This window comes from Nicotiana tomentosiformis, chromosome 10 (genome assembly GCF_000390325.3).
Source record: "Nicotiana tomentosiformis chromosome 10, ASM39032v3, whole genome shotgun sequence".
NCBI lineage: Eukaryota > Viridiplantae > Streptophyta > Magnoliopsida > Solanales > Solanaceae > Nicotiana > Nicotiana tomentosiformis.
The window spans coordinates 53,218,836-53,227,615 of NC_090821.1; positions in this window are offsets into that span (position 1 = coordinate 53,218,836).

Genomic DNA, 8,780 nt, shown 5'->3' on the forward strand with positions numbered 1-8,780 from the left:
GGAGTACGGTTCGCAGAATTCTCATTGCGGACGCAGAATGGGCATTGGGGACCGCAATATTTATCATTGCGGCTGCAGAAATGGATTGTGATCCGCACAATTGCCCTTGTGGCCGCAACTCAGACACCACCAATATTCTAACTTTCTAATAACAGAGAATGGGTTGTTTTGCGACCGCAATCAGTTTTCTGCGGTCCACGCATTTTTTATTACGGCCGCACATGTGAGTCATCAAATTGACAACTCTCTTATAATAGATAAATAGTTGTACTGCGGCCGCAATGGAATTTCTGCAGTTCGCACATTTTTTCATTGCGGCCGCAGAATTATGCTTGACTAAAGAACCCTAATTTCAACTTCTGCGGACCGCATAATTTCTTGTGTGGCCGCAGATTTCAAAACAATTACGATTAGAGTTCTAGGGTTTGCAATGTTTGCACAAATTTGACATGGTAGCGGTGTATAATCATGAAACCCTATTTAACCAACAATAGAGCAAGTACTAATTGACCCACTACAATTTTAACCCCACATGGTTGTATAATTAAATTCTACTGACAAATGGCCTAAAACTAACTAACCAATTGTAAATTAAACTAAAAATTGAAAAATTCAACAAGTAATTGAGGCATACCAGATATGAAATAGTACAAATGAGTGATCACAGATGTTGAGTGTGTGTGGCAGATGATTTCAATGTTTTAGACTTGTGAATGCTCAGAGAGGGAAAAAACGTAACAGTAGCCCTAGGCCCTCTATTTATACTGGATGGTTCTGACTGAGCGAAAGAAAGTTGAGTGCGGCCGCAGAATTTCCATTGCAGTCCGCACTCTGTAATCTGGGGGCTCAGAAGCCCTTTTGTGTTGCGGTCCGCAGAATTTGCTGTGCGGCCGCAGATTTTGTCTTGCGACCACAATTTGGCCATTTCTCTGACAACCTAAATTTAGAGAGTTGTCATTTTCCCCTTTCAATTTGTGCGGTCCGCAATGTAATTGTGCGGCCGCCGATGACGTTTTGCTGCCGCAACCATAAGTGTGCGGTCCACACAATACAATTGCGGTCTGCAATTCTTTCCACACTTATCCATATTTCCTGTAAAGCATACTCAACTCTACAACACTCTTCAAATCCAGTTAGCACAAAAATAACACCTAACTACAAAAGAAGAAAAGAAAAGAAAAAGAAACATGGGTTGCCTCCTAAGCAGCGCCTGATTTAACATTGCGGCAATACGCAGATTACCATCATTTGAAATGAATCACCGCCACAACATGGCCATCACCAACTTTTCCCAGATAGTTGTTCATTGGGAAAGGAGTCATTGATTTCAAGGCCATCATGTGGCCTTCCATCCTCCTCCAAACGAGACAAGTGGTCATTTTTTTATCTTGGATGCCAATATCAAACTCTTGCAACAATAGCACCCATCTCATCAACCGAGCTTTGGAATCTTTCTTGCTCATAAGATAGCGAAGTACCGCATGATCCGTATGAACAATAACCTTTGCACCCATCAAGTACGGGCGGAACTTCTCAATTGCAAACACAATGGCAAAGAGCTCTTTCTCCGTAACGGTGTAGTAGACTTGGGCATCATTCATGGTCTTACTAGCATAGTAGACCGGATGAAAAATCTTATTGATGTGTTGCCCCAAAACTCCTCCAACCGCTACATCACTAGCATCACATATGAGCTCAAAAGGGATACTCCAATTAGGAGTAGTGATAATACGAGTGGTTGTCAACTTGAACTTTAGCAATTCAAAGGCTCTCATGCAATAATCATTGAAGTAAAACTTAGCATCTTTATCTAAGAGCTTGCACAACGGGTTTACCACTTTAGAAAAAATCCTTGATGAAATGCCGGTAGAACCCCGCATGACCTAGGAAACTTTGCACGCCTTTCACCGAAGTTGGAGGTGGAAGTTTAGAAATCACCTCAATCTTTGCCTTGTCGACCTCTATGCCATTCATTAAAATTTTGTGGCCAAGGACAATGCCTTCCTCGACCATGAAATGGCATTTCTCCCAATTTAGCACCAAGTTCGTTTCTTCACACACTTGCCAATACTTTATCCAAATTTGCCAAGCAATCATCAAAGGAATCCCCTACCACCGAGAATTCATCCATGAATACTTCAAGGTAGTCCTCGACCATATCCATAAATATCGCCATCATACACCTTTGAAAAGTTGTCAGTGCATTACATAAGCCAAATGGCATCCGTTTGAAAGCGAAAGTACCATAGGGACATGTGAAAATTATTTTATCTTAATCTTCCGGAGAAATAAGGATTTGGTTGTATACCAAATATCCATCTAAAAAGCAATAGAAAACACGGACGGCCAACCTATCAAGCATTTGGTCAAGGAAGGAAAGTGGAAAATGATCCTTCCTCGTGACTTTTTTTAGCTTGCGATAGTCCATACACACTCTCCACCCGGTCATCGTTCTTGTGGGAATCAACTCATTTTTGTCATTGGTGACTAGCGTCATGCCCCCCTTCTTTGGGACACATTGCACCGGAGAAGTCCACGAACTATCGGGAATGGAGTAGACAACCCCGACATCCAACCACTTGATAATCTCCTTTTTTGAGCACGTCTTGCATAACTTCATTGAGTCTCCTGTGATGTTCAATAGATGGTTTGGAATCCTCCTCCAAGTTAATCTTATGCATGCAAAATGCGGGGCTTATTCCCCGAATATCCGCCAATGTCCACCTAATAAACTTCTTCCTCTTGTGGAGCACCGCCAATGTAGAGTCAACCTGCACGTTAGTCAAACAAGAGGAAAGAATAACCGTTAAAGTAGAACAAGGACTAACAAACTCATACAAAAGATGTGGAGGCAATGGCTTCAACTCCAAGTTAGGAGGCTCTTCAATTTAAGGCTTTGTAGGAGGAGTTTTCCTATTTTCAAGATCCAAGGAAAGTTTCTGGGGCGCATAGTTGTACGACCCTATTCCTTGCAAATAATTCATACATTCCATGAAGCCATCCATCTCGACATCATCAAAGTTGAGAAATACGGCCTCCAACATATCACCCACATTAATCATGGCACTTGTATCATCAATAATCACGTTGGTCACCAAATCCACGAAAGAACATACTTCATTGTTGTTTGGTTGCCGCATAGATTTGCATACGTAGAACACTACCTTTTCATCACCCACCCGGAAAGTGAGTTCTCCGGCTTCCACATCAATAGGAGCCTTCCCCGTAGAAAGAAAAGGTATTCCAAGAATAATCGACACCTCATAGTTAACTTCACAATCAAGAATAACAAATTCCGCCGGAAGAATGAACTTATCAACACGAACCAATATATTTTCAATCACTCCTAACGGTCTCTTCATGGTACAATCGGCCATTTGTAATCTCATAGATGTGGGTCTTGGTTGCCCAATTCCCAAAGCCTTGAAAATCGAATAGGGCATTAAATTGATACTCGCCCTAAGATCACAAAGAGCTTTAGCAAATTCGTCACTTCCAATGGTACAAGGGATTGTGAAAGCACCGGGATCTTCTAATTTAGAAGCCATCAAATATACAATTGCACTCACTTGATGCACAACTTTGATAGTTTCAAAATTCATCAACCGCTTCTTTGTCACCAAATCCTTCTTAAACTTTGCATAACCGGGCATTTTCTCCAACGATTAAACTAATGGCACATTTATTGAGAGGATCTTCATCATGTCAATGAACTTTTTGAATTGATTCTCGCTATTTTGCTTGGCGAGCCTTTGAGGATATAGAGGAGGAGGCTTAGGCAATGGTGCCTTAGCATTTTGCACTACCGGTTCCGGTATGTCAATAACATGATCCCTAGACGGGTTCACTTCCTCTTGAGTCTCTCCCACATTGTCATCAATATCAATCCTCACTTCATCATTTGCTTGCACCACATTGTTCGGGATCTCTTCTTCTTCTACCACTTGCTCATCATCCACAAGTTGCCTTTAACTTGAGGTGGGCGCATTCCCACCTCTTCCACTTCTTGTAGTAATGGTCATGGCATATCCCGTGTTGTTCCCACCCTTTGAGTTCACCACCATGTCACTTAGTAGTGCCCCCTTAGGAAGAGAATTTAAAGCTTGAAAGATTTTCCCCATTTGCACTTCTAAGTTGCGGATCGATGTGTTGTGTGAAGAAAGTTATGCATCAAAATCGGCATTCTTCTCCATCATTTTCTTAAGCATGTTCTCAATACGGCCTATTTCATTGTTGGAAGAACTAGGATCATGGGAAGGATAAGGAGGTGGGTTGCTCGGTTGTTGATACATCAGGGGCCTTTAAAAACCCGACCCACATCGAGGACCTTTAAAAACCCGACCCCCGATTTCCTTGATTGTTACTCTAACCGCCTTGATTGTTGCCTCCCCAATTGCCTTGGTTATTATTGTTATGCCAATTCCCTTGATTATTGCCTCCACTCCAATTTTCTTGATTGTTGTTGTTATTTCAATTGCTTTGATTATTTTCACCACTCTAATTACCTTGGTTGTGAGAATTTAAATTTCCTTGATTGTTTTGAGGTTTCCATTGTTGTTGGCTTGGGCCTTGGAAGTTGTTTCTTTGTCCTTGAAAGTTGTTCACATATTGGACCTCTTCTTCTTGGTCATTGTAGGAATCATCTTGCTCACACCCACTATCTTCTTGCACAAAACTTTCCATTCTTTGTTGTACTTGCGGACCCTTTATTCTCTGTTTGTTCACCATCATGTTTACTCCCTCTATTGCATTGACTTGCCTCGAGTTTTGCACTTGTTGAAGTTGAGCCTTTGCTAATTAGTTCATGGTGGTGGTCAATTCGGCTATGGCTTACCCATGGTCATGCAATTCTTTGTGAAGGTGAATCACATTGGGATCACCTTGTGGAACATTAGCTCGGGATTACCACGCCGATGAAGTATCAGCCATCTTATCCAAAATATCACACGCCTACGCATAAGGTGTAGTCATGAAGTTCCTACCGACAAGTTGATTCACTACACATTGGTTGGTTGTATTGATCCCCCGATAGAAATTTTGTTGAATCTTGTTCTACGGCATATCGTTGTTGGGACACTCTTTCACCATTGTTCTATATTGTTCCCATATTTTGTGTAGTGGTTCATTAGGCTCTTGCTTGAATGCAAGAATTACATCCCGAAGTATAGTCATGTGCCTGGGAGAGAAGTACTTAGAAATAAATTTCTCCGCCAATTCATCCCAAGTATGAATGGAATGATTTGGTAAACGTTTCAACCAATATAAAGCTTTCCCCCATAGAGAGAAGGGAAAAAGCCTTAGCCTCAAAGCATCCTCGGAGACATTTGTTTGTTTACTCCCCCAACACGTATCTACGAACCCCTTCAAGTGTTTGTATGCATTTTGACCCGGTGCACCGGTGAAGAACCCTCGTTGCTCGAGCAAAGTGAGCATCACGTTGGTTATTTGAAAGTTGTCCGCCCTAATATAAGGATGGACTATAGCACTTACATACCCTTCATTCGGCAACACACGGTGTGGAGCCGCTCGTGGTGGAGGTGAGGGTAGAGCGGGCACATTGTCATGGGGCACTCGGCCTCGTTTATTGGCTTGAGGTTCAAGAGGGACCTCATCCATTTGATCATCCTCAACGTCCACATCCCCCAAAGCTATGTTTCCAAGCTCATTGTTTGCCATGATTGCACCTACAATTTCTCAACATGTTAGTAACAAGGAAGGAAAAGAAGATATTCCAAAAACACACCTAAATATATAATTAACACCGTTTTTAACTCCCCGACAATGGCATCAAAAATTGATCTCGTTCAATTTCACACCTCAAATCATGGTTATGAAATGGTAGATTGCAATAATAGTACCCAACAAGAGTCGGGGTCGATTTCCACAGGGAGCTATATATGAGAGTTAGGAGTATATATTGTAGTATGTGAGTTTGAACTACCTTAATTTACACTTCCACAAATTGGGATTGTTTCTATGTCTATTTTAAACTAAGATTGCAAAGTTAAGAAATGAAACTAAGAAATTATTTTTGTTGTTTTTCAAGTTTTGTAAAAAGCCTAGGGCTATGACCATCATCTAGGTGTTTGCCTAATGGGATATAGACCTTAATGCTTATTTTATTGATCGGGGTATATTATAGCTATCAACTCTCAATTACCCACTCAATACCTCTCGGTCAGAGAGTGATTTTGCCCAATTTGGCTTTCTCAAGTCCAAATGGGTATTGCACAAAACGGTTGATAAAAGCTCAAGTCGGGTTATTACTATCTCTAGGTTGAACCCTTTAATTGGGATTATCAATCTCTCGATTGATCCAATTTCTTGTTAGCCCAAATTTTCCTAGACTAAGTCTCTCTTTCTCAAGTAGAAACTAAGTCAAATAGGCATGAACTAATGTTTGCAACCATTAATTCCACAAATTAAAGCATGAACAAGGCTAAATAATAAACACTCAACCATAAACAAGCATTAAATTAAACACTCTTAAGGTTTACACACTAGGATTGGGTAACAACCCTAGTAAAAATCTAGCTACTCATGCTTGAAATTGAAGAAATTGAAGAAAAAATGCTAATTAAACTCATATTGTAAAATCAAAATGATAAAATCTATGTTAAAACATCCCAAAATATAAAAAAAAAACTACTAAAAGAAGCAAAGAGAAACGGCTACTGTAGTTGTTGATGTCAAAAATTTTCCTAATTTCGTGAAAATCTTCTATTTATACAAAGCTGACAATTTCGGACAAAAATACCCCTCGGGAGGTGCGGAAGCATAATTCCATGTGTGGTCCACAAGTTTCTTCAACTTGTCAGGAACTGGAGGTCTACGGCCGCACAATTCTGATCTGCGGCCGCGAGGCATTCTTTCTGCGGTCCGCAGATTTAAAACTGCGGTCGGAACTTGGTCTTCTGCGGTCCGCAACTTTACTTCTGCGGCCTTAAGGTGCGGTCCGCAATCTTGAGGGACTTGAATTTTGGAAAATTGTACACCCTCTGAAGTTGATTTTCAATTCTTCAATTGCGACCGCACAATTCCTTTGCGGACCGCATTTTGCTAGGAAGCATGTTGGGTCTTTCTTCATTGTTTGCGGTCGCAGATGGAATTCTGTGGTCCGCACTTTGCAAGTTCTTGTGCCTTTTATTGCCTTGTGTTTTGATTACTCCTTTTTGAGTCGGATTTTATTCCGGGAGTCCAACTTCCAACATTCCTGCAATTTTGCACATTTTATCAGATTCGAAAACATAATTAAACGTTTTTAGACTAAAACAAAAGATAAAAGGCACAAATAAGTAGTCAAAATCTCCACTTATCAGGTATTCTAAAATGCATTTTGATTTTCTTGAGTTTCTTCTAAATAATAGAACTTATATTTTGCCTTTGTATTGCTTTTTGGTATTTGTTTTCTCTATTTTTTACTTCTTAGGCAGAACAAAAAATTGGAAGACTACTTTGAATAAATCATGATGCTGAAAATAGCAAGAAAAACTATATCAGAGCAACAAGTGGCTTTTTCAACCTAAACTAAAATTTTAATGTTTTCTTCCCTCTAGAGACAGAATAATGTCACCATAGTAGAACAACAACCAAGAAAATATTACACAAAAGTAATAGCATGCAATTCAGAATTTGAAAGAAACAAAAGGAGCAAAATTAAAGATGAAATTAAGCAAACGCTATACAAACAAATATGGCATCCGGAAATTCAAAAAATTTAAAATGCAGACAATGCTCAGAAAAATGGTAGAAATCAGCGGGAATCCAAAATATTCAATGCCTCAGTATATATATTGTCTTCATAGCTCAAAATAATAAAGAATATCGATAGATTAGTCAAAAAGTTACTTAGAATCAAACAAAATATGGAGTGGATTCGGGGAAGGGTAAATTGGCACTGTTACGGATTTTTTTGGATGAACCTGACGCCTCGAATTGGAAACTATTCAGAGATCTCGAAAAATTAAAGAATGAAAAGAAGACAGAGCGAAAATCGGGAGAAATCATACCTGAAATTGTAAGAGATGGATAAGAAAATGAAGAGAGCCAAGAATTCTTGAAAGTATGAAAGAATTGAAAAAGTACACTCCACTCTGAATTCGTGTCTGGGGAATGAAAGATACTGGAGTGAGCAATTTACATTTTTTATGATAGAATGTCAATTTTACCCTTGGTCGATCAACTTGGCTCTTCTTTATAATAGAAATGACTCGTAGAAAGTATTAGATTATTATTGTATTTCAATTATTGCCCCATGTTGAAGCACTACGTAAAGCTAATTAGTATGTACCGGAAGAATCCAGACAGCAATATCATCTTCATCAGTGGCGGAAGATTCAAAAACCATAAATTATTTTTGGAGTTTGCACTACTAAAGGTTCTAAAATCAGGAATCGTTCCTGGAGTTTGCATTAGTAAATTTAAAAATCAAGAATCGTTCCTTGAGTTTGAACTAATAAATGTTCAAGCAAATCATTATTGGAGTTTGAACTCCAATGCATTTTTAATGGGTTCCACTTGTAAAAGCTTCGAAATCCAGCATTCATGCTGGAGTTGTGCTCTGTGTTTTAATTGGAGGCAAAAATATCAATTTAATTGGACCAGTAGCTCTCTACAATTACTATTTAAAATATGGCTAAACTCTAATAGATGGCCCAAAAAAGACCAACCCAGATAACTTTTACTTTATATAAGGCAAAGAAGGTCCAAATTTGGCCGAATGCTTTTTGTTCTTTTACAGTTCCGCTCCATTCATATTCTCATGTTAGCAAATAGTTTAG